The following is a 27,939-nucleotide window of genomic DNA, read 5'->3' as shown; positions in this document are numbered from 1 at the left end:
TTTGTCAGGGGTCCCTGAAGGACCTCGAAGGCAGAAAAAAACATTTAAATTTGTTTCAAAAAATTGCAGGGTGCGCGCACGGTGCGCGCACCGTGAAAAACCCTAAAAAAAAACAAAAAACTTTTTAATACGTAGTTTATTGTAAAATAATAAAATACAAACATAACTTAACATTTAAAAACTGTACAAATTCACTGAAAAAACCATAGGTTTCACACACGTTATAGTTAGGAATTAGCATTTAAAAAACCTTGCAAATTCACTTAAAAAACCATAGGTTTCACACATGTTATAGTTAGGTGGACATTTCACTCGTAAAAAAGCAATGAAATTCCCCCGTTATAGTTAGTTCAGATAACTATAACTCGCGCGACCGCCACTCTATCACAAGGATGATGTCATCAGTGATGTCATGAGTGATGCCACTGACCAAGTCATGAGTGATGTAATATGTGACGTCATGAGCAGTGGATTGCGGGCATGCGAGTTATAGTTATCTGAACTAACTATAACGGGGGAATTTCATTGTTTTTTTATGAGTGAAATGTCCACCTAACTATAACATGTGTGAAACCTATGGTTTTTTAAGTGAATATATATATATATATATATTTATATATATATATATCGATATATATAGATCCAATAAATCACCCCTCTGTTATCAAGAAGCAAGAAGCCACATGGGGGAAACCTTTGGAAGCCTTTAATGCGTACACTGGACATGATGCATTTCGGCAACCATTCACCTTCCTCAGATGCCTTGACAAAACTGAGCATTTCTCCATCCCCACCTTTAAAATCTCCTGACGCTCTCCCATTGGTTGGAGAGCCCCACCCCACGATCGTCGATAGGCACACCTCCTGTAGTTTCGAGATGTTGCCTACAGTTCCCAGAGTTCACCTTGTTGGGGGAGGCAGTGCATGGGGGGACCGGCTTGATTGTCCAAATATCCAGGGAAAGGTGAGTGCTGTTACGATGGGAAGCACTGTTTTGAGAATGCTGTCCTCTTGGCTTCCTCGGGTCCCCACTGACGTTCCAGCCTAATATGCAGAAAATCGGCGGGATATATGATATATGATTCCCAGCTCCACATACAATGACGAGCTGCTCTTGGCAGCAGCCCTTTCCCATTCTCTGCAGTCCGAGGCGGGCCCGAGTTTACCAATACCTTGGTGAGAAAACAGTTCAGCAACAGCTGTACCAGTATTTACTCCGGCCTCTTGGCCAGTGTGTTAAAAATCCATATACATACATACATACATACATACATACATACATACATACATGCACGCACGCACGCACGCACACATACACACACATACACACCTCCCCTCCTTATTTAGTGAAAAATATTGTCGACACATATAACAAACAGGCATACTAGAGTGAAGCCTTAATAAGGAATTTGGACTACTTATGAGAATTCCTTGTTTGTTATGGGAAACATAAGAAGTTGTTTAATTCTTTCCTTCTGTTGCTCTCAGGTCACTGTGAACACTGTGTTCTTTATTTCATTTATTTAATGAATGTATAATGTTTTGACGGTCCTTTCTTATGAATGAATATGATCAATATTGCTTGAAATCATTATCGTGGTCTGAATGTGTGATTAATATGTGATAGCGTTCATTGAGGAGGGCTATTTAATCATATACATGATGCATTAATCATTTAAGTGTTACCTACGAGGGCCATTGTTGTAATTTAGCATTTATACTTTGGCCGCTTGGGCTTATGGCTAGCACTTGTAGCCTAATAAGTTAAGCAGGTAGACATGCACACCAACAAGTGAGATTGACCGAGTCCGCCTTTTCCAAGTTGAAAGTGTCACACAAGGATCTTGAGAGGGAAAACAATAGGCATTGTTCCCAATTGCTGGTCAGAGGCAAACACTCATTGGGTTCCTTACACTGGCTCTCTCCATAGTGAAGCATGGGGCAGAGACGGACAATCTATTCTTCACACAGCCAGACTGGGAGCACCGTACAAAGACTTTCCTTAGTGACACATAACAAAGGCTCCCCCTATTTCCACCATCAGACCACTTGAGATCCCCCCAGGCATTGATTTTTTCCCATGTGTCAAACAGAAGGACCTTTGGGTTGTCCTGAAGAGGCCTTAAGAGTTTTCTAAAGGCCAGAATGGGGCAATAGTTTCCAAGAGGCTGACCCACCATAAAGAAACATGACATAATTATGGTCTTTGTTTATGATAACATGAACATTTTAGGCCAAAAATAGTCCTTTAAAAATAAACAATGCCTCCGCACAAATAAGCTCTAATTAATCAGAGCTGGGAGAACCTCAATATTTATTCCCAAGGCCACTATGAACTGGTTGAAAAATGTATATTGAGAACTCAAGGTAATGAATTGAGATTGCATGGTAACTGAATGTTTGCATACACAACTATTGACAAGTCTGATGTAGTTACAAAAAGTAATGAATAAATAATTGTTTTTTTAATTGAACATTTCATTTTAGTGTCTATTTTACGTAAAGTTGAAACAAAAATATTGTAGAAATAATTTAATTTTTGCTGAAAAATATCACAAGTGTAGCGGTAATTAATTAGTAGCTGTGTCTTCAAATCCTATTAAGAATCAGGACATCAATAAGCGGTGGAATTTCCTCACGTGGATAGTTTGGGACATCACAGCCTGGACATTGGGGGGCATTGGTCATTGGACATTGGCGGTTCCACCCCCGAACTCTCCCTTGCACATTGGGAGGAGAGGATCAGGTCCATTATACACCAATCAGGCATTAGGGGCATCATCAGTGAAGTGCAGGCGGCATGGACCACTGAGCCAGGCAGGAGAATACCAGCTATATTCATGTAGAAGTAACATTAGAGTGGGGCCCATTGTAGGTGGGGCAAGAGCAGCAAGGGCCTGCTTCTAATGGGGTGCATGGGCTAACACCTCCTCTCCCAAGCATTTTACGCACACAGTCTGGTGCAAAGTGCGTGGCTCGAGCACAGTACATGATGTAGCAATGAAGGGTAACATACATTTTTCCCATGACCAATCTCTGCTCACAAACACATTTTGAAAGTCATCCCCAGTTGTGCAGATGAGAAAAGATTGGACTTAGGAAAATGAGCACAACTTTAAATGAGGAGATTGTTGACATTTGAAACATCATGCATGTATGTGAGCTAGATTGCAAAAAATGATTAGTACGGTTTTCAGCAAAGGTAATAAATCTTTTGTATTTTCACTGAAAAAAGTTCAGTTGAAAAGTGATGTCTGGCTGAAACCACTGACTGCCATGCTCAAAACACCAATTTGGAAAAAGTTCGGAAGGGAAGACACCAGCTATCAAGAGAATAACATGGTGGATGTTTCAAATTATGGCATGCCGAATATGCGCTGGCAATCACAGATGGCGAATTTCACTTTTGAGCCAGCCACAATAACTCTCTTTTAAACTGACACCATAGCTAATTTTTAACCTGCCATCAGCCGACCCTCGCTGAGCATTGCCTCCAGCCAGGCTCAGCACACGCCCTACTGTCATTAGCCAACATCACTACACACAACATTTAGCCCTGCACTGTTGGCATTGCGTTCACAGCCTGGCATTTAACCTGTGCAGCATGCCTTGGGCTCAGGGCTTTGCTGAAGGCCATGGCCAGCACCAAAACGTCTGCTATCCGCCAACCACGCTGCGCATGGCTGAAATACTGAAACACTACTCAAAGACCCACAGAATGGATTCACATCAAACTAAGAAAAGCACGCTTTCTGAGTAAAGTTCTACTCTTTTGCTAAGTCTGACATGAATCTATTCAGAGACTCAGACTGAAGGCATGAGTAAAATTTCTTATGGCAGCTAAAATGATAAATCACTTCTTTTATCATCCACACATAACGTTTTTTCTTGTACATGGAGCATCATGAAACATAGCATGCTAGACCTTAGCAGCATTTCTTGTAAATCAGTCCATGACATCAAAGTTATAGGCAAATCAAAATCATTTTCAATGGAAAATAACTACACATTGGTGACCCTATATTTATATGTTGTTTCTGTGGCATAAAATTGACATAGAAACATATTTTTGAAACGTAAAAACACAAATATTAACTACAAAAATATAGCTGTAAAAAGAATCTAGAATACCTAAATATCGAAAACAAAAATAAATAATACTAAATATCAATAACACATTAAAACATAAGAAACATGACCAACACCACAAAAACTATAATATTGTGAAAACACAGCTAGAAAACTATTAAAAACAAATATCTAGAATACCTAAAAATTGAAATACAAAAAGAAAGAAATATTCGTTGTCATCAACACTTTAGGATCTAGATCTACTTTTTTAATTTCATAAGAGTCAAGCAATATAGAACTACCCACCTACATCCAGTGGCCGGTGGTGAATTGAATTCTAGGCAGTGTGAGCATGCATCGCGGAAAGTTACAGAAGAGGATTAGAGTAGCGAAGAGTGGGATAAAAGATATTCAGACCAGGGAGGAGGTGGTGGTCTGGCGTGCACTGATTTTGAGGACTATGGAGGTGAGCTCAAATGATCTAGTGTTCGTCAGTTACAGCTGCTGAGGTTATGTGTAGTATCCCAGGTATCGGGGGCAGGACAGTTCATGGATAAATATTTGAGGCAGGGTTGCCACATCTTGTCAAAAATGGGGAGGTGGTGCATAGCCACTGCCGTAAGCTTTCTCATCCCTGTTATCACCCATAGAATTATGTAGCCAGTCTAAGTGTGTAGGTGTAGTGTCTGTACTCCATTTAGCGGGTATAGCTGCTTAACCACTCCCAATGCTAGGGTAATTGCTTTGCCTCTAATGGACAGTAATGGGTAGGTGAGGGGATTAGGGAGACCCAAGAGGATATGGCTTGGAAACCTGGGGATATCTGTTGTGAACATAGCATTTACCGCTTCCAAGACCCCCTCCCAGAAAGACTCTAATTTGGGGCTTTGCCATAAAAGGTGAGTAAGAGTGCCCTGAAGACCACAATGGCACCATCAGTGTCCGTCGTCTGTGGGGTCCTAGGCGGCAATCCTGGCCGGGGTGAGGTACCAGCAGTGGACAATCTTTAGGAGCATTTCTTTACTAGTGGTGTTAAGTGCAGATGTTCGTGCACGGTACAGGATGTCATTCCATTCTCTGTCTGTGAAAGGGCACCAACATTACCCCTCCCATTAGGTCTGTGCGGGTGATTTTAGGGGATTCTGCTGTATAACCAAAAAGGCATAGAAGTCAGACAGCAGTTACTTGTCAGTGGAATATGTGAGGAGCCCCTTTTCAAAAGGTGTAAGCACCCTACTAGCGTGAGGTAGAATCTAGGGCTAAGTCACCCAATTTATAACTGTCAGATACTGACATCGTGCCGTGTCGGGAAGACCATAGGAAGACTGCAGTTTAGGGAAGTCCATAAGTCCCTCAGCGTCAAACAGGTCCCTCACTCGTTCACAGTTGGCTTCCTGAGAGGCCATGAATGCCGAACCTGTGGCAGCTGGTGGTAAGTCTGGGTTACTGATCAGTGGTGTCTGTGGCGATATTGGTGTAGAGAGGCTGTGTCGCAATTGTACCTTGTCCCAAACCCCAATTGTGGCTCTCACTACTGGCGAGACATAAACACTGATTGGCCTGCGTGGTCTTGTTAGCCATGGCATCTTCGAATTATGGATGGCTGCAATTACCTGGTCTATGAAAAAACAGTGTTTCTCCAGATAAGTGCGAGACCACTCTACTATGTAGCTTAATTGCGCCACCTGGTAATAGCAGCACAAGCTGGGAATTCCCAGTCTTCCTGCAGACAGCGGAAGTTAAGCACAGCTCTAGCCATCCTAGCTCACTTACTTTCCCAAATAAGGGATTGCATTTTATCGATCATCTGTGCGTGGGGGTTTTGGATGGCAAAGTCTGCATGTCATAAAGGAGTTTGCAAAGTAGCGTCATTTTGAGAGCCGCTATTCACCCAAGCCAAGGAAGGCCATGGGATTTCCATTGAGCGAGGTCAGACCGCATGGTAGCTAGAAGGCTTGCATAGTAATGGGTTACAGTGGCCGTAAGGGTGGAGTGGACCTGTATCCCCAGATATGGAATCCCACCCTCCACCCACTGAAAGGGACATTGGGCATTAAGCCGGGTTCTCTCCAACTCGGGGACGGTCTCGCCAACAATCGCGGACTTCTGCAGGTTGGTCTTGAACACGGAGGCCTCACTGAACATGGCTAGTTCCACCATCATGGCTACTAGGTTGTTTTTTGGGTCAGTGAGGGTCAAGATAATGTTATCTGCATATAGCATGATTTTATGTTCCTTCCAACCCATCTGTATGCCCTGTATGTGGGAATTGCCCTATATGTGCTCCATGAAGAGATCCATATAGAGCAGAAAAGCAGGGAGGACAGGGGGCAACCCTGCCTTGTTCCACGCGGATGGGAAATGGGGATGAAATCACGCCGTTCAAGCACAATCTAGCCAAAGGGGCGAGATAACACAAATGTACCCAACTGCAGAACCAGCTGTCAATACCCATGTTTTCCAAGACTAGGTGTAAATAGGTCCAATACACTCGACAAAGGTTTTTTCAGCGTCGTTTGATAGCAGAAGGGCTGGTGTCTGGGTGTGCCGCATCTTGTCCAAAATGTGGCACAGTGGTTTTGTGTTATGGCTGCATCCTCGATCTGGGATAAAACCGGCCTGGTCAGGAACAAGCAAACCCTGAACATAGGGGGCCAATCTATGGGCCAGAACACTTGGAAAAATGTTTTCATTCACATTTAAAAGGGAGATTGGGTGGTAGGAGGAGCAGCATTTGTGGTCCTGCTTTGGGGATCACCATGATGGTGGCTAGGCGCATGGAGTCCAGCAATATACCGGTCACACTAAGGGGGATATTCTCAAGAACATGTGATATTCATCACAAAATTAGCTTATTGTAATTCTTCACATCGCAGTCTATCGCGGAAAATTAACACCGTGGTAACGTGGTATTCACAAGCCGGTGGTACCATCCGATAGGCTCACGATAGCGCGTCAAATGTCCGCAATAAAGTCAACGCTGCAAAAATGCAAAACACAAATGCAAAAAAAGCTGCGATGAGGCCAATAGCGATACAAAAATCTGCGAAAACCAGCAACAGGCCTGCAATTCCCACGCGTCATGCGGGAAAATGCACTATAAAAGCAGAGGAATAAAAAGGGGGAAAAAAAGAAACTGAGTACCGCCATGGATGCACTCGGACCGAGTGCAGAGGCCAATGCAAACCCCACAAGCCCCACAGACCACCAGCAAGGAACCTCGTGGTCGGGGAAGGCCAAGGAGAAGAGGAAGAGGTAGACGAGGTGCAGTCCGCAGGAAAACTAGATCAGGGTCATGGAGGCGACAGAACACCACCACCCACTGAACGTCAAAATGACAAACGTGCACGCAGTCGGAGTGTCGAGGAGGTCTATGGAGGAGGACAAGAGGCGCTGACATGATGTGAAAAGCCAAACCAAGCACAAATCCGCTGCCAACAGGAAGGCAGCAATGGCAACAGGAGGTGGGAGTCCTGCGCCACAGGAGGAGCTGGAGGAAATGGAGGCCACAGTCATCAGGGTGGAGAAGGCGCAAGGAGTTGGGAGTCTGGACACAGCTCGATAGGATCTGACACAACATCAACAGGCTGAGTAACGACCAGGGCCTGGGGGGATAGGGGGAGAAGGGCACAATGTCATACATGCACAAAGATGTGTAGCACACTGCATACCCACAATGACACTGGATCATGTCCCTGATCCTCGTGGCACACTGCAGCACACACTCATAGCTATAAGAGCACAGCCAACGACAATGTGACACAAAGTGCAACACCGACACTGCAGAACAGAGGACACAACTGGGTCCGCTCATGCCAAGCCACACAGAAGAGACCCCAGCCCCTTTCACAGACCACACAGCAGGATGCACCCGCAACCACGGCTGGCTCCCAACACTTCACCTAGGCACACATCGCATTCCAATGCCAGGTGTCAGAATGCCATGGAAGCCGAAGTAGATCACATACGCGGGTATTCAAGTTGCATCAGGGACCACCTACATCCCACAAAGAAGACCCACACAGATACACATGCATGTGCACATTTCCTGCAATGAACCACACCCAGAGCCCCGGAATCATCATTCACACTCCCACGCAGGACCTCCGTACAATGGCCCAGCCCACTCCTCTTACGCATTGAGTGGCTGACGACAAAGCTACATGTCTAAGGTCTTACCCGCTGCCAGTGGTGACATGGTTGCTTCCGAGGTACACAGCACAATGTAATGTTGGAGGCCCCAGGGCCCTCATGCATACATCTTGACCATACAGACACACGCAGACAGTTTGTGGAACTGGCTACGGGCACGTGCTCCCGGCCCCTTTATTGGCAGGGTCACATGTACAGTGATGCCTGTGCTGGATGGGTGTGGGGTGAGTGTATGCCAGCCCACACGGAGTGGTTGGTGCTAGCAACAACTTGAACAGTGAACACCATTAAAACGGAAACAGAAAACACCAGCAGTTCAGAGACAACTGCGGAGCATCATGGTGGTAGCCGGAGCAAGTACAGAGGTCACCCAATATGCAAACAGAAGTGTCCGTGAGTTGCAGTGCACTGAGGTTGGGGCACTAGAGATAAGCGTGCTCATGTGAAAAATAAATTGAGGATTGTGTCCCTTTGGGATATTCCTGATGCAACTGCAGTGGGGTGTGTTACACATGCATCATCTTCCTCATCATTGTCCCAGGTCTCCCACACTGCCTGAGGTGACATTGCTGTGTGAGCTCACCACAGCACACAACTCATTCAGAAATGGCCCATGAGTCGTGGTGCACTGAGTTAGTGGCACCTGGTGTGCTGAGCAGGGTATCAGGCATGTGATGGCATCCATGACAGGTGTGAGCAACTTTGTTAGTCTGCCAGTACGGCTGGTTCGACTCTGGCAGTTGGCGTCGCACATGTCTGGTTCCCACCTCTCCCCACATTCTGCCATTGTGTGGCTGAGGTGCCATGCCGTTGATTGCGCATGTACATGGCTAGCCCAGGTTGCCGCAGTAAGTTATGCTGTCGTGTCTGGTGGGTGGGAATGTTGCTTGGCATGTTGAATGTGAGTCTGTGACGTGTGCATTCCCAGAGTTGTGATTTGCATGATTGTGAATTTGGGGGGTTTGGTGTGTATATTTGGTACTTGCCAATAAACAGTGCATTTCCATGGGTGCCATCCTGTTAGCGCTGTTTTATGATGGACTGTTGGTAGAAGTAGGAATCATGCACACTGCCTGGGTAGTTGGCGACGATGTTGGTGGCGATTCCCAGGTGGTCCACTGTTGCCTGTACATTGCTGGAATGCATGTGCTTTCTGTTGAGGTACTTGTGTGCAGTGTCACCAGGGGGCACAAGTAGCTCATGTGTGCAGTCAATTGCTCCCTGACACGTACGGGAAGCCAGCTATGGCGCAGACGCCTTGCTTGGTCTCCAGCTGTTCATGCGCAGTGTGGGGAGGAGTATGGGTACTGGGGTACCAAGCTGATGATGGCATCCAAGACAGTTGTGATGAACTTTGATTGGGCTGGCTGTGAGACTCCTCCGACTCTGGCGGTTGTTGGTTGGGAGGTCCCAGAGGCCAACATGTGCAGCACAGCCAGTAGCTTTGTCTGGGGAGGGATGTTTGTTGTCCGCTGTGTTGGTACCGCCAGCCTGTGGGCAATGGTGGTCAGGATGCGTTGAATGGTTGTCCTTTTGAGCCTGTAGTGGGCAATGACATTTCCTGGTGTTGGGTCTGTGAGGTTGGTGCGTTTTCTGGAGGTCCGCTGTCTTGGTCTGCACTGCTTCTGTGGTGGTCCGAGGGGTGGGGGGGTATGGGGGTGGCGGTCCTGGATATGGTGGCGGTGGGTGTTGCGGCTCTGTTGGGGCTCTGTGCTGGATGATCAGTGGCTCCATGGCATCCGTTGGTCTTCAGGTGTGGCTGTGGTCTGGGCTCCCTTGTCTGGTGCCGGTTGTCGTCCGACTTTGCACCAGCTCAGAGCAGGTGTTAATTTCCTGCTGCTAACACGCCTTATTGCATGTTTTGTGTTCTTATCGCAGATCTGGCTGGTCGTTGAGAATGTGTTGCGGCTTTTTGCTTGGGAACGCTTACTCTGCATCTCATTAGCGATAGTTGCTGGGGTCATCCGTGGCGACGTTTTTTGGGGATGCTATCGCACGAAAACTGGTGATATCGTCTGTTAGCACCAGCTTGTGAATGGGGCGATAACTTTATCGTGGCTTTGGCTGCGATTAAGTGCTGATAACTCGGCGATAACTCCTTGAGAATATGCCCCTAAATGATTTGAACAGCCGTGCTAAGACAGGAGCCAACTGTATGCTTGGTGCCTTGTTAGACTGTAGCTCTAGAATGGTGGCTAGGACTTCCTCTGGTGCTATATCTACGTCTAGAGCGGTGAACGTAATTGTGGCGGCTGTGGGGGGGGTGCATGGGGTAGGTATGCCCTCACATCAGATTCCAGTTATAGAAAGGGGAGGGCCCTATATCACATAGCTAGATTGGGCCACAAAATGCAAATAATCGAAATATATACCTGACCAGTAAGATGGTCTACATCATTTAATTATTCGTTTTGTTCATTATTATTTGTTTTATAAGTTCACAAGACAGATATGGACTACACTTTTACATTACATCAAGATAAAACTGAAAAAAGGAAAACATCAAGACAAATTACAAATCACAATCAATTGAAACTGTTACCAGTCAAGAAAGAACAACAATCAGGTAACCCACATTTCCATCAATAACAGTTTAAGTGAAACAGACTCAGGTTACCAACCACCGGGGGTAAAACATTTTGCGCAACAGAGGGTATACATTTTGAGCACATTATTTCCCTCAGTCGCTATACATATTTTTATAAAAACTCTGCCCCTGATGGTGATATATGCCAACGCGTTTCGAACCCCAATTTATTCAGAGGGATTCTCTTCAGGGCTGTGACTGGATTCTGTTTATAAGTCTGGGAATCTCTTCAAAGTTGTGGGTAGCCCCATTTACTCACATAGCTGACCAGAAGGCTTGTAGCTTCTGTTAATGTGAACAAAGCTAGAAGTTTTTAAGAATTGCAGGTTTTATTGCTTTGTGCACAAATGTGCGGCCGTAAATGCTGGTACATCCACTTGAAGTAACAGCGTTAAGTTGATGCGCTGTTTGTATGTCATTTTGTATTTTACATTGACCGCGGACACATAAACGTCATTTTATTTTTCTGCTATCAACTACAGCCGTTTATCCGTAAAGCCCGCTTCCAGTGGCATTATGAAATTACTTGGGGCTACGTCACCGTATAGTGGTTCCCAATAACGTCGGGCGCATACAAGTTACTTGTTTTTCACTTCTCGAGCGGCCATCAATCAACCTTTCCTGCAGAGCTGGTCAGCTAGATATTTAGTTTATTTGCATTCACATCAGATTCCAGCAGGGGTTCTGCCACATAGGGGGCTGCATAAAAAGCCCGGAAGGCATTAGCTATATCCTCGTCCTGGCATAGAGGGCGGAGTCTGCTCCTAGTATTTCGGGGATCCTCCGATTAATCTTGCTTTCGAAGGCAGTGCGCTAGCATGCGCCCCGCCTTGTTACCACCAACATGGTTTTTCTGGAATATTTGAAGCAGGGTATATGCTGCCCTCCCCATGTCTACTGTTCCCAATTGTTTCCATGCAGCCGTTAAGTGATGGCGAACTGCCATCGAGCCACACCAGGCGTGAGCGACTTCTAGTTCCTCAACCTGCGACTCCAGCTGAAGTCGTTTGATTTGCCTCTCCCTGTTATAGCATGTGGCAAGGGCAATAAAATGGCCCCTGATCATGACTTTCAACATCTCTCACAACGTGTCATTCATTTTCAAAAAGGCTGTTATGGCTGTCAGGGTATCTGTTCATATGTGGTTATAGGTGAGGAGCTTTACATTAAGCTGTCAACCAGGTTAAGTCGTCGAGCGTCTACCAGGATTAAGCCGTAGAACTATGGAGGAGTGGTTAGAGAGCTGCCGCTCCAATGTCCTCCAGCTTTGTGTCTCGAGTTACCCCTGGGGACATGCAAAAATAGACGATATGGGCATATGTCTGGTGTGCAGCTGAGAAGAAAGTGAAGTCCAGGGTTGTGGGGTGTTTATGCCGCCACATATCTGTTAATCCTGCTTTTCCCAACCATTGTCTAGTGCCTAGTGTAAGTTCCCCGACTTGTCCCACCCTCAAAGTAGACCTGTTCCTTTGTGCGTCCATTGTGATATTGAAGTCCCCATCCGCCACCATGTCTTTGTCTGGCGAAGTCAACTGTTGGCCCAGTGAATCCCTAAAGAAAGCTTCCTGAGGTTCATTGGCTGCGTAAACCGTGGCTACAGTGTATCTGGTGCCTTATATTGAGACATGCAATGCCAAAAGTCTGACCAGGATCTCCATAAAAACCAGCTCCACCCACCCCAGAAAATGAGTAGATAGCAGGATTGTCACCCCAGCCCTCTTAGACACGCTATTGTATTGGCGGTCAAGCAAGCAAGAGCCCAGCCGTCGCCAGTCACTCTGAAGCAGATGGGTTTCCTGCAGCATACAGATGTCACATTTAGTGCCTTAAAGAAGGGGGAGGAGAGCTAAGCGTTTGGCAGGTGCATTAAGGCCCCGAACGTTGAGGCTAAGTGTCGACAGTACCATGTAGACCCATGTTCTGGGGTATACCGCTACACCTCCAGGACAAGGGCGCTTGGCCTCCTATGGTAAACAAGCAGGATTATCATGACTATAGGGAGGGAGAAAAGAGCAGAACAAGATGGAAAAAAGTGAGAAGAAAATGAAAAATAGCATATCAGGAATTTCTCCCGCCCAGGGATGACCAGAGATCGAGAGGTAGGGTCCATGTCGTAGGCAAGCGTAGCTGTAATTCGGCACCATCACAATGGAACTTCACAGGGGAAATAACGGGCCTGTGACAGAAGAAGTGTGAAAACAAAGTGTTCATGGCCGAGGCCACCAACAGAGCCAAAGAGGGTTTGTGGGCCCAGGAGAAAGGAGAGAACACCCAGTGACAATCAGTGATCATCATCTGCACGCACATGGTAGCCTTCCCGCTGAAGCTGCTGAAGCAGTTGGGAGCGTGCCTCAGGGCTGTCTGACTCAGACGGCATACTCAGCATTTTATTTCTCCACCTGGTGGAGTGCTGCGCGTTAGGGTCCACGGATGATGAGTCTTGCTGTGGAAATGCCAGGCACGCGGCAGGCTGCAGGACCGGCATGTTAGGGAGTGCTTGGGCATCATCGAGAGTGCGTGCCACATGGACCTCCTCCAGCCACACTAACTGGAGACAAAAAGATGGCTCCGTTTATATCTAATGTTCTGGGCCTGGGCATTACAGTGTTTTCAGGGAAAGGTCCTGGTAGAGCCACAGCTGAAGGCCCTCAAAGTCGATAATTTTCAGATCCCAGGCAGATGCCATGATAACTTCCTTCTGTCAATAATAATGGAGGCAGTTAAGTATGTCCTGAGGTTGGCTCGATGCAGCGTCCAGCAGTCCAGCACAGTGTGTGTGGTCATAATGATCTCCTGGTACCGCAGGGAAGGGGCTACATGCTTGAAGAGATGAATGACCAAGTCCCCAAGGTTGCCATGTATCGTCTGCAACAGGGCTCCTTTGATTCATGTGTTAGAACAATGGGACCTATTCTAAAGGTCTTCAAGTTGGTATCAGGGGTCTAAGTTCTGGTCACGCAGTTCAGCAACCGTTGACGACAGCCCTCCAGTTCCTCCTCCCAAGTGTCACAGCCCTCTTCCAATGACTCCACTCTCTGGCCCACTGCCTCCACATCTTGATGGATCTCCTTAATCTTGGTCACAATTTTCCGCATGAGCCCCGCAAAGTCATCCCGTAAGGTTCCAAACAGTTGTTCCAAGAATTCCTTGGTGATGGAGGAATCATCTCAGGCCACATCTACCAATCGGGTGTCGTCCGCAGAAAGCTCCAGTACCACGGACCCATGTGCAGCATCTGTTTACTTAGCAGCAGTTTTTGCAAAGATGTCTTTTACTGAGAGGTCTTTTTTTGAGGACGGAGGGAGGACATGGCAGGACCTCAATGGGGTCACACGTGCACAAGTCACCATGCCAGAGTTTCTCAGCACCAGTCGGGCACTTCACCGCAGAGACGCTGCAAGTACCCACAAGGGGACGTAGGCGCATCAAACACACTGGCGATGCTCCAGGAATGTCCAACTGCCCCAAGGGGGGCAACTCATGCTCCACCAAGGGTAAAGTGTAGATATACAGGTCGCCTGACCACATCGCAGGTTGCTGGATTCCCCCACAGCTCCACAGAACCCACACCGGGCATGTGTATGGCGTTCGTACCAAGGGGCCTGTGCACTGCCCCGCTGCAACCAGGACCCAGGAAGAAGACAAAAAGGGCAGTCCACTCGGGGCTCCCACACAGGCATCGCCATCAACAGAGATCCACAGTGCGAGGAGGGGTAGGGTGACACAGAGACGGGCCAGCCTGCCCCCAATGGGCCGCAGAAGGCCACATTTGTTGAGCCTCACATTGCGCCCCCCATGAAATAGGAATGGCAGGCAGTGACACATTCAGGGCCGTCCACGTGCTACAAGCTACAAACTCAGCAATCAATTATATTAAACTTCAAAACAGTTAACAAATAGAAAGACTTTCCTAATTTAAAATAATATAAAAATGGAAATAAAAATGTTGTAAAAATTACTATTCCACTTCAGTGATAGCAACAGTAGGGTAAGTGTTGGATAGCGGAGTGGTAAAAATTACTATTCCCACTCCAAAGAGTGCAACAATAGGGAAAGTGTTGGATAGCGGAGGGGTAAAAATTACTATTCCCACTCCAGTGAGTGCAAAAGTAAGGTAAGTGTTGGATAGCAGAGGGATTACATTTACTATTCCAACTCCAGTGAGTGCAGCAGTAGGGAAACTGTTGGATAGCAGAGGGGTAAAAATTACTATTCCCACTCCAGTAAGTGCAAAAGTAGGGAAAGTGTTGGATAGCGGAGGGGCAAAAATTACTATTCCCAATCCAAAGAATGCAACAGTAGAGAAAGTGTTGGTTAGTTGAGGGATAAAAATTACTATTCCCACTCCAGCGAGTGCAAAAGTAGGGTAAGTGTTGGATAGTGGAGGGATTACATTTACTATTCCAACTCCAGTGAGTGCAACAGTAGAGAAAATATTAGCTAGCGAAGGGGTAAAAATTACTATTCCCAAAGAGTGCAACAGTAGGGAAAGTGTTGGATAGCGGAGGGGCAAAAACTACTATTCCCACTCTAGCGAGTGCAATAGTAGGGAAAGTATTGGATAGCGGAGGGGTACAAATTACTATTCCCACTCCAAAGACTACAACAGTAGAGAAAGTGTTGGATGGCGGAGCGGTAAAAATGACTATTCCTACACCACTGAATGCAACAGTAGGATAACTGTTGGATAGCGGACGGGTACATTTTTTGTTCCCACTCCAGTGAGTGCAACAGTAGGGAAAGTGTTGGATAGCGGAAGGGTAAAAATTACTAATAATATTCAAACAGTTGAAAAATACAAAAAATATTGCACAATTGAAAAAATCATAAAAAAATATATTTCAAATATATAAATTTAACTATATTAAACATATAAAAAGGACACATATTATAATATTCATTACATATAACAAATACCTAAAAATAATATGCAAAATGAATTAATAAATACATTTATAAACAAAATGTATTTAAAAGTAGCAAAAATTAACAAACAAAAAACTATTTAAAACATACATATATTTATTTTATTTCATACCCTATAACAACACACCAATAATAAAACACTTCAACATTTTCAATTACATTTATTTCTATAATTAACATAATTAATAATCAATTAAAAATAATCTTATTAATAAAAAAAACAAAATAAACATTATTTGAATACACAAGCTTTAACACTCTAATATCCACAAAACACACCTAAATTAAACTATAAAATAATAAAACCCAATAGTATATTATTTTTTAAAGAAAAACTATTACTATTAATAACTAATAATTAAGGGGCCGATTATGATGGTGGGCGTACTCGAGTCCGCCCGCCATCGTTGCGGTGACTGGGACCGCCCGCCTGTAAGGCGGCAGTCCTGCACGTAGTATTACGATGCGACCACCACCATGACGGTCGCATCCATGTAAGTTAACATTGCGGTGGGTGCTACTGGCTGCAGCACCCCCCGCAATGCTAAAAAGATATTGTGCATTTCCATGCACTACATGGCAGGCACCACACGGTAAATGCAGGGAAATGTAGGGGGGTACCGAGTGCACCCCCCTCAACACAAGGGGGCCTGCAATAGGCCCCTGAATCCAATCCCCGCCAGCCTTTCCATGGCTGTTTCCCCGCCATGGAAAGGCTGGTTGCAGCCAGCATTGTAATTTGGCGGACGGTGCCTGCTAGGCACCGCCACCATTCTACCCATGCTGACGGCTCCGCCAGGCTATCGGTATGATTGCCTGTGGAGGAACCGTAGCGGACGGTCTTTGCGACTGCCACAGAACTAGGATGATTCCCCCACCATCGTAATTTGGCGGGGGGAATTTCTGTCAGATGTCGGAGGGCCTGCCGACGCACAGCTGGTGGGCTTTCTGTCATCGTAATCAGCCCCTAAGTAGCAACATTTTATTTAACACCCACAAAACACACAAAAATAAACATTTACCCAAAATAAATATCAAATAATTAACATCATTTAACAACTATATATCAATTAATTCAACACAAATTACTTCCCAGCCTTTACTCCTATAAACACCACAACACACAGATAAAATTATTTACACAATTACCATAATTCTTTTTTGAAACTATCTTTATTGGCATTTTTAATTTTGCAAAATACACAGTACCATGATAAGAAAGCATGTAGAGGCAAGACAGTCTTGAAAGAAAATGGCATAGAAATCACGAGTTACCTCCTCAGTGCATAATCCTGAGCACGTAGTGCCAAATAATGGTAAACATGGTATCAGTCACCAATATTTCAAAAAATGCCCAAATAACACAAACACATCATCTAACAATTGAAGGTTACCCAACTGGGGCAAAATAAAGAAAAAGGAAAAGAAAACATCAAACAACTAAAAGACCTGAGGTAGAGGAGGGAGCACCGTAAAGAGATCCAATGCAGCTAGTGGTGAGGACACAATAGAGAAAGTAGTGATAGCAGTGAACCAGCAAGTGGGCTCCCAAGGAAGGGTCTGGTAGACGGAGCCAGGGTTACTGCCCCCATAAACGCGGCAGGTCAGTAGACGCTCCCCCCGCTCAACCCGTAGTCATCGTGTACCCTCCGGGCACCGAACCAACAGAGACGGCAACGGGTGATACAAGTTAAAGCACCCCCTGCCCCACGCTCGCATCCGGTTTGGGACCTGAGTCTATCAATCCCCACCTGTCCCTCCGGGCTCTCCCAGGCTGCCAGCACTGTCCTCCACTGATCCGCTAAGGGAAGCTTCCTCATGCCCTTACGTTCTTCCCAGCTGAGCGCCCTGCCCTCCACTCCGCCCCACACCACAACATCTCTATGCCAATGCGCAATCTGTGGTCCCGCTGTGGCTTTCCATCCCAAAAACAATGCGACATTTTGCCAGTCCCAGTGCCAAGTCTATAAATCTGTTCCCCCACCTTATGCTTCGGCAGTTGGGGAAAGAGACCTAGGATACACGTCTGGATCGTAGAGGGTAGTTCCCTGCCCAAGACAACCTCCAGCTTACCCAGCACTTCCTCCCAGAAAAGCTGCAAAAGTCCGCACTCCCAAATCATATAACCAAAGTCCGCATCCGGGTGCAAACATTTAGGGCAAGACCGAACCTCACCCCCATACGCAACAAAGTCAGTGCGGGGTCATGTAGGCCATATGTGTGTAGTTAAACTGTAAATATTTGAGGCAGGTGTTCTGGGAGATCCTCTTGGGGTAGTGCAACACCCGTCGCCATTCCGCATCCGTCAACACCCTACCTCCAGTCGCGTCCCATTTAGCACGTAGTGTAGTCAAGGGACTCACCGAGGCCTCCTGGAGAGACACATAGAACCACTTCACCAGGTGCCGTGCATTCCCAAGCGTGAACAAGGCGTGGAGCACCGGATGAGTGTCCGGTTCACTTCTACCCTCCCCCCACAACTGTGCAAAGGTGCGGACCAGGGCTTCACATTGCAAAAACTGGCCAGGAGGCAGACCACAGTCCTTGACAAGCCCATCAAAAGAGATTAGGCACTTGTCCAAGAAACAATCTCCCACAGTATCGAGCCCCACCGCCGTCCAGGGGGCCAATTGCTCGGCTGTAAATACAGATTGGGGGTCTCCATGTGGCAGGCCCACCAAAGGCAACACAGGGGTATACCTAGCGCGCTGTCAACCTCTATTTCCGCATCGCTGCCAGGCCTGAAAGGCAGTACGTTGCAACTGGGAGCAATATGGCGTGGGCGTCAGTGGTTTGAGCACTTTCGCCGTCACTAATCTAGGACAGGCTTCCGGGAGAGACAAAAAGGACCCCTCTCCGTTAACCTCTTCTATCCATTGTGCCAACCACTGCAACTGACCAGCCAACATGTAATGTTCAAAATTCGGCACTCCTAGCCCCCCTTCGGTAACGGGACGCTGTAGCGTCGCGAGGGACACTCGGTTACGGCCATCCCCCCACACCAGGTCATGGAGCAGGACGTTCAGGGGGTGGAACCAGCCACTAGGCAGGTGGACCGGAAGGTTGACAAAGAAGTACAGCAGGCGGGGGAGCATGACCATATTGGATAGAGAAACCCGGGACATCACCGGCAACTGCAGGGTACGCCAAAAATGAACACACGCATGCAGAGAGCGCACTGCCTTTCCCAAAGTACCCTCCTTCAAATCCTCGAGCGAGTGGAACACTTGTATGCCCAAATACTTAAACGTGCCCCAAGCCCAAACGACATCGGGCGTCAAGGCGTCCGGCCGGGGAAGGGGGCCAGCGACTGGGAATAAGTATGTATTTTTCCTATTAACCCGCAAACCAGAGAGACTGGCAAAATCATCCAATATTCACATTACCGTTGGGGTGCCCACCACTGCGTCCCCCAGATACACCAGAAGATCATCGGCATAGAGGGAGACATAATGTATCCATCCAGCAAAGTCCAGCCCAATCCCGTCACCCCCCTGTCGGAGCCGCTCGGCTATGGGCTCAATCGCCAGGGTGAAAGGGAGGGGGGAGAGGGGGCACCCCTGCCTAGTCCCCCGGTACACACCATACTCCCGGGATATCGTCCTGCCCGTGCAGACCCTGGCAGTGGGCGCCGCATATAACAGCCGTATCCAGCGAATCCAATCCTCCCCCGGCCCAATCCTTCTCATCACCTCGAACAGATATCTCCACCACACCGTATTGAAGGCTTTCTCCAGGTCGACAGAAAGCACTGTAGCCTCAAGGCAGCGCGGGGCATCAGCATGGTACAGAATAGAGTAGAGCCTACGGAGATTGTAGGGGGTGTTGCGGGCAGGGATAAATCCATTCTGGTCCAAGTGCACCAATTGTCGCATATGCGGGGCTAATCTACCGGCTAGTACCTTGCTCAGAATCTTAAAATCGGTAGAGAGCATAGAGAGAGGCCTATAGTCCTTGACCCCAGCCTTCGGCGACTTAGTTTTTGGAAGAGGGATTACAAGAGCGCTTTGAGCGGAGGCGTGTAGCACCCCAGTCTCATAGGCATCAGCATACACCTTTACCAGTTGCGGTGCAAGTATGTCGGAGAAGCGCTGGTAAAACTCAGCTGGGAGTCAATCCAGGCCCGTGGTCTTACCCAATGCCAGCCCATGGATAGCAGCCTGGATTTCCTGCAGAGTGATCGGGTCCCCCAGTTCCTCCCCATCCTCATCTCCCAGCACCCGTATGGGCAGCCGGTCCAGAAACTCCCTCATTGTAGAACGAGGAACGGCCGCTGGAGCCGCATAAAGTTGTTCATAGTACGTAGCGAAGGAATCATTAATCTCATCAGGACAATACTGTAGCACACCATTGTCGGCTACCAATTGAGTAATAGGGAAGCCACCCAGCTCGGGCCGGATCAATCTAGCCAGGAGACGGTCCACCTTCCCCTCCTCTCTCTGCACCTTATCAAGGTACTCATTATAGTTGTAGCAACGTAGGCGACCCATGGCCTCATCATGGCGTGCGCGGGCCTCCTGCAGCTCCAGGCGAGGTGCCTCCCCGGTGCCCTGAAGACCATCCCACCTACGAAGGTCATCCTCCAGCTGGAGCACCTCCCGCCGGAGCACCCGATAGACCCCAGTGGCCTGTTCCAAGCAGTGGCCGTGTACCACCACCTTAAGTGCCTCCCATTCTACTCCGACGGAGGAAGCAGTATTAGCATTAATAGGGAAATAAGTATCAAGAAGAGTGTGAAGGGAATCCCGAAAAGGGTTATCATCCAACAACGCCGGATTAAGTCTCCATGTGGGAACCGGAGGACACCGTCCCAATAACTGGTGTGTAATCAATAAGGGACTGTGGTCCGACAATGTACGGCCCAGATACTCGGAGTGAGTAACAGTACTATGAAAAGCAGGGGAGCATAAGAACAGATCATGGCACGTGTGTACCTGGTGCACTGAGGAAAAGAAAGAAAATTCCCTATGACCATCATGATACAGCCGCCACGTATCCACCAGCCCCCAATGTGCCATCCACGCTCAGAGTCCCAGAGCCGTGCGGTGAGTCGGGGACCCCATCAGAGACGGAGGCGACCGATCCAGGTCAACATTCACAACACAGTTAAAATCACCCCCAAGAATTAGACTACCCTGTACACTGCTCGCCAGTACCACATAGAAGAGATCCAAAAAGCCAACCTGGTCTTGATTAGGGGCCTAGACCGCCCCAAGTGTAACCTCGCGGCCTGCCAATCTCCCAGCCACTAGGGCATACCGACCACCCTCGTCTACCCATGTTCGCTTAACTGCAAAGGGGACCCCAGGCCGGACCCATATCAACACCTCCCGAACAAAGGCAGAACAGGTGGTTGCAAACACCTAGCCCCTCCACCGTCATTTTAACCTCCCAGCTTTATCACTGTTTAAGTGGGTTTCTTGCAAAAATGCAACATGAACGTCCCTACGCCGCAAGTATGAATAAATATTAGAACGCTTCGCCATGGACCCCATCCCTCTAATGTTCCACGTTAGGAACTGGAAATGTTGTTGTATCTCAGCCATTCCCACTGCGTCAAACCAAGAAACCTCCCAGCAGAAGAGGTCCCCACCCCTGCTGCTTGATGCACAAAGCTTCCCACTCCTCTGCAAACATACCAGGTCATAAACGTTATAACAAAAAAAACCATATAGTGGTGAACTCCCCGATCCCAGGGCAGTCCGACAACGGTCCGCCGCCCAAACATCATGGTGAACAGCACGTACAAAGTGAGGCCGCAACCTAGTGCGGCACTCACCAGGGGTAGGCCAGGCAGGAAAGGGCAAGAAAGAGTGAAAAGGAGTAACCCCTATTAAGGAGAGCGCACCAGCCTGTAAAAAGCAAAACACAGCACAAGACCCAGAGTGGGCTGCAGTTAGACAAGAAGTCTCAAAAGGGCACATCAGTCCTCAGTCATCAGCCTCAACCTATGATACCATCTGCAGTCTGAGGGGTCACCTGCGGCAGCTTGATGCTATCGCTATGAGAGGAGTCTGTGTCAACGCCGTCGGACTCCTTAGCGGAAGCAGCCTCCGTGCCGGAAGCTATGGTCTGGCTCCCCAGCAGGTCTACCGACCGCCCGCAGGGCCCCGGTCCTCTCCTCCTCAGTCTGCGATGGAGTCGGTTTCTTGGAAATCCCCCTACAAGTGCGCCACCGCAACCGCTTTCGTGGTTCCAGAGGTGGCCGTGCAGTTCCCCTGGGGCCCACGGATGCAGGAGTCTCACCTTTGTAGACCTCTAGCCAGTCCCAGGTGTCACTAGGGCTATTGAAGTAGTGAGCGGTCTCATCCAGCAGTACACGGAGTCGGGCCGGGAAGGGAACATTAGGGAGTATTGAAGGCCTTCATTTCGTAAAGCTCTCTTGCCCTCAGATAGGAAGTCCGTTTCCTCTGGACCTTCAGTGTATAATCTGGGAAGAGGGAGACCTTACTATTATCCACAGCAAAAGGTCTGAGTGTTCTTGCCTTCTGTAGGAGGAAGTCCCTGTCGCAGAAGTGGAGCAGGCGAGCCACCACTGGATGCGGACGCCGTCCGGGCGCAAAGGGTCTGGCTGGCACCCTATGCGCCCGTTCGAAGATAAAGAAGGAGGAAAGGCCCTCTGGCGCAACAACAGTCTTAAACCAGTGTTCTAGGAAGGCCACCATGTCTCCACCCTCCGCCCCTTCCGGCAAGCCCAGGACACGCACATTGTTCCTTCTGTTGCACCCTTCAGCATCCTCCGCCCTGCGCTCCAACTGACCCACTCTGTCTGTAAGGGCTCCAACCTGTTGTTCCAGAGCCTTGTGAGCAGGCACCAGCTCAGCCACAGCATGCTCTGTCCCCTTGACCCTCTCCACCAGCTTCTTATGCTCATCGCGCAGCAGGCCAAGACCCACCACGACAGTGTTTATGTCTTGGTGGAGGGTCGCCTTAGTGTCCGCTATGGCCTCCAGGACTTTGTTAAATTGCCATTGAAAGGGGTCCTCCAGGGTAGTCTGTAACTGTTCCTGTGCACTATCCTCCGGGTCCTGAGTGGCGGCCTCTAGGTTTCCCCATGGCAGTAGGGACTCCGGAACGGGGCCCCAGTTCACAGGGAGCATCAGGCGTCAGGAGAGGAGTCCGGGAGATCCCGTCCGCCGCTCCCAACCCGCTCCCGCTCACAAGGGTCCACACCAACTTGCTTCTGGGTCCAAGCAAGGGCGCAGGCCTGTGCCACCGGCAGGGTCCAGGCCCCGGCACGTGTTCTCGTGAGGTCAGCCGCCCCCGGGGTCTCCGCAGCCGCCCGACTGTCCAGGCCCCCAACTCCGCGGCCACTCCTCACCTCCAGACCGGGCGGCGCTGTCATCGTCCCGCCAGTGGGCACTCTGGGCCGGAAGACACCACCAGCATCAGGCACAACCGGTCAGCACGCAGTCCTGAGGGCGAAATATGCAGGAATGGCTGGACACCCAACCCCTTCAACTAGCCGCTGCTCCGCACAGGAATGCGGGGGCCCCTCTCGTGACCATGTGGAGAAGTGTGGCTCACTGGTTAGAGAAGGCATACCCTGAAGCAGAGGTCAGACCCGGGACCAAGGATCAATTCCCGACGCGGCAGGGTCTGAGCCCAAGTGTCCACGGACTCGATAATTCTCACTTCGGTGCCTACTCGAATCATGGGTTCACACTCTGCAACTCTGGGCAATAGCTTGCTTAATCTCCACTACGGCCCCCCCGCGGCGGGATGCCTGGCTTTCACCTTGGGGATGCCCAGTACGGGTTATCTCACAGGGAAAAAGCCAGGACGGGTTCCCAATGCAAGCGCCGAGATGCCCAAGGGTAAGTCGAGCGCTATATAAGAACACACATACATACATACATACCAGCAGGGCCGAAGAGGCCGGAGCCCTCATAGTAGCGGTGCGGCAATGGACGCTGGGTGCCCCTCAGTACAGCAGGATGGCAGCGTCTGTATGTACCAATAGCCCTCAGCAACCACACCGTCCGGGACAGGAACAGGAGCGGGTCGCAACCAGGATCCCCAGTAGAAGCAGCGGGGATCCCCCCAACCTCAGTCCCATGCAGGGGGGGCAAGGATACCAACCACACACTGACACGGAGGCCTGTCTCCACCTCCAAGCCGTCTCCACACAGGTACAAGGCTGCACAGTCCCCAGGTCCACGGCCGCCGGGCAGTAGGATGTAGGCCCCAGGCGCTCCAAGCTCTGCGCCACAGCTCCGGTGAGGCCATCAGCACCGACTTCCACACCTCCAGATGCCCACTCGCTGGTGGTGCAAGCCCGCAGCCAGCCTCCCGCTCCGTCACAGGCGCTCTTGTCAGAACGGGGCCCGCGCCGATCCATGCGGCCCTCAGACCGGGGTGTGGAGTAGGGACCAAGTCCGCCCCTGGATGCAGCCTGTGGGGTCGTAGGTCGCCAGGCCTCGGCAGCCGCCGCAACTCTCCGCTCACAGCCCCAGAAATTGGACAGAGTGCCCTCCTGATGTCGGGATAGACTCGATCAGGTGCCCCGGCTGCAAAATATTACAGGAGAAGTGAACGGCTGGTGCGGAGCTCCTAGCTCACGCATCCGCCATCTTCTCCAGTCAGGCCCACAATTACCATAATTAATTGCCAAATAATTAATTAAAATTAATTAACAACTAATTATTAATTCATCAATTAAAAATAATTTACTTCCCAACCTTCCCACCTTTTACACCTATAAAAACTACCACACACAAATATATTTAATTACACAATTACCAAAATTAATTACAAATTAATTAATTAATATTAATTAGCAACCAATTATTAATTCAGAAACTAAAAATATATTTTGTCCCGCCATTTACACCTATAAACACCACAACACACACCAAAAATCAATTACACAATTACCATAATTAATTACCAATTAATTCATTAAAATGAATTAACAACCAATTATTAATTAATTAATAATACATGAATTCAAACAGATTTAAAAAAAAAAAAATGTAATATAATTAAATTACTTTCCCCCCTATTCTCCTATAAACCCACAACCCTCTACGGTACTAAAAGCGCAAAATTCAAATAAAAAAAATTAATAACTACTAAAAAGTTAACACATATATTAAAAATACAAACAAATCTTATACAAAAACATACATCACATACATATAAAATACATACTAAAATACATAACAATTAAAAAAACAATATTTTTAACAACTATATTTTTGCAAACAATATTAATCACTTCGATATTTTTAAAAACATTATTTCTTGCCTTAAGTCGATATTCTTGACCACGATATTCTTGCTGTCGATATTCCTGACCCACGATATTAATGACTCGATATTTGTGCAACTCGATATTTTATACTGATTATTCTGTCTCGGCACCCCACATTATAACACAGCTGAAACTTAACTATAAAAAGAATTCGAATATTTAATACACACAAAATAAATCATTTATTTAAAAACTAGGGGGATGATTACGATGGCGGTCGTAGGCACATACGTAGTGCTAGCGGTGGCGAAAAATGTCCTTTTACGAACTCCATTGGCGGTACTCGCGTCCGCAGTATTATGATGGGCAAAGATAGCCCGTTTCCCGTCTGCTGTGGAGTCTTGGGATCCGCCAGAAATCTCCTTCCGACCGGTAGTGGACGGAGCCAATAGAGAGGGACCGCCGTGCGGAATGCAGCTACAACCCCCTGACAAGTCACGATGCCTCAAACTGCCCATCACACCGCAGCGGAGAATCCGGCCATTCGGGGACGGCGGAAGCACTACTGCGGATAGCGAAAATTGAATCCCGGGCACCTCCATGAGTTCCCGACCGCTGGGCAAACGGCGGTCTTGGGTCTTTCCGCAGCAATTCCGACAGCCGCGGATGGATTCTCAGCTTTTCCGGCAGTGTATCCTGGAATCCGACTGCCGCAGTAGGATGTTTCAGGCAGTGCATCCTAATATGACCGCCGGTTTTGCCACAGTACCTGCGGACGGTAATTTTCCGCTACCACGGCAGTCGGAATGCTTTTCCGACTGCCATTGTAATCAGCCCCTAGATCTCCAAAATGCAGGTGCCAATACAGCCACAAAACGATTGCAAAATTAAATTACAACAATGTCAGTAAATTGAAAGTCAAAGAAAATTAAACATACTGCCTTAAAAGAAATTATAACAAGCCATTTATTTTTAAACTTAGAAGTCAAAAAATGTACAAATCTAAAAAATAAATAAATATTGCTCACTTAAACATTACTCTTTCTCAAAAGTACAATTACGAACAGAAGAATACCTATGAGAAAAAAAGAACAGCCCTCCAAAATACACAGAACCAACCAATCTGAAAGAAAGAAATGCCGAAAAAGGTAATTTAAATTATGTAAAACATATTCTAGCATGAAAGGACCATCTCACAAGAAGGAAAAACAAGGAAGCAGAAGAGTGCCACAATTAATTTCAATGAACACTAGGGAAAGTCACTTAACACTTTACCAATTCCTAGAAATACTGAAAAAAGAATAAAGCTACCAAGAGCTAAAACTACAACAATGCCTAACAAAATTGAAACCCCAAATATTTATGGTTCAAATCTCTTTATTCATTTATGTCAATATGCACAGTGTAAATACCATGCAATGTACAACACTTTCTTCCGATCTACAAAATGTAGCTTTGATGAATAATAACAAAGCAACTCAGACCCCGCACCCCCTCCGACCTCCCACCCCAAAAACCCATTTCTAAACCGGAAGTAGAGGTTCATTCGAATAGCCACAGAATGCCGAGGTATTAAGGGCACGTCAGCTCCAGGAATTCTTGTGAGAGGAGAGACAGGTACGGTCTCCAAAGGTCTCTGTAAAATGCTCTCTGGTTGGTAACAGAAAGTGTGATCTTTTCCATTCCAAGGATATACCACAGGCATTGAAGTGATTCCATGTAAGAAGGTTTATGTCTTGTCCCCCAATGTGTGAGTGTGTTCTGTGTCACTGCCCCAATAGCTAAACCAATCTGCCGTCCCGTATAAATTTTAGGGGTAGGTGAGAGGGTTGGGTAAGCCTAATAGTATATAAGAAGGGAATCGGGGAGTTGAGTATCCAGGAGTAGATCAATGTTGTTAAGTATTTGTGTCCAATATGCTTGAATTCATGGGCACTGCCATAAGACGTGCATTAGAGTTCCCGTTATTCCACAGCGCCTCCAGCAGTCTGCGCTTTTGTTCAAGTCTATCCTGCGTAACCGTTCCTGGGTCAAGTTCCAATACGTGACTACCCTAGTAAATATTTGCGTAAGTGCCATGTGGCGGGCAGTGTGGCGAGTCATATAATAAATATCCTCCCATTCCTTAGCCGTCTGTCTCGCATGCTCTCTCTCCGGGCAAGTTTGATTAGATTTGTGTATATGTCTTTTGGGCTGGATCAAGAGGGCATATAGGTCAGAAATCAGCTGCTTGTCAGTAGATTTACTGATCAGCCACTTTTCAAAGGCAGTAAGGTGTCTTTATGTGGCAGACTTATTATTAGGGTGGAGAAGCCAGTGGCGGAGTAGCAAGCAGTGCAATCGTTTTTGTCTCCAGAAGAGCGAAGTCCACGCGTAGTTGTGTAAAAGGGATCATCCCTTCTTTGTCTCTCATGTGTCCTGCGGAGCGGCATTTGGTGTGGCGCCACTTAGCAAATGATGCACGGTTATTCCCGGATGTAAAATCTGGGTTGTCAAGTATGGGTGTCAGCGAGGATGGAAAGGACGAGAGTCCACGTCGAATGCTGCTCCAATCCCAGGCGTCCATAGTCGCCTTGGTGATCGGAGACAGATGAAAACTCGAAGGTCCATGTGATCTTCTCAAGAAAGAGATTTTACATAAGGAGGTGCCAGCCACCGCCCGTTCCTGCAATAGCCAATGTTGCTCTGATTCCTCTTTGTTGCATTCGATCAAATATCGTATCTGAGCCGCCTGGAAGTATACTTGGAGATTCGGTATGCCTAGTCCCCCGGCATTCGGGGAAAGAAAGTTTATTTCTCGCCGCATTCAACACCTCTTCCCAGCCCACACAAACTGGTTGAATTCAGCCGGCAGCTTAGGTATCATAACTTTCAGAGGCGTCAAGGGAAGTGTTTGAAACACGTATAGAATCTTAGGTAGGATAGTCATCTTAAGGGCTGCAATTCTTCGAAGCCAAGAGATTGGGAAGTGCCCCCATCAAGCGCGTTCAGTTCTGATATGTTTCAG

The sequence above is a fragment of the Triturus cristatus genome, chromosome 10 (assembly GCF_964204655.1).
Source record: "Triturus cristatus chromosome 10, aTriCri1.1, whole genome shotgun sequence".
Taxonomy (NCBI): Eukaryota; Metazoa; Chordata; class Amphibia; order Caudata; family Salamandridae; genus Triturus; species Triturus cristatus.
Note: the sequence above shows the minus strand (reverse complement) of the source record.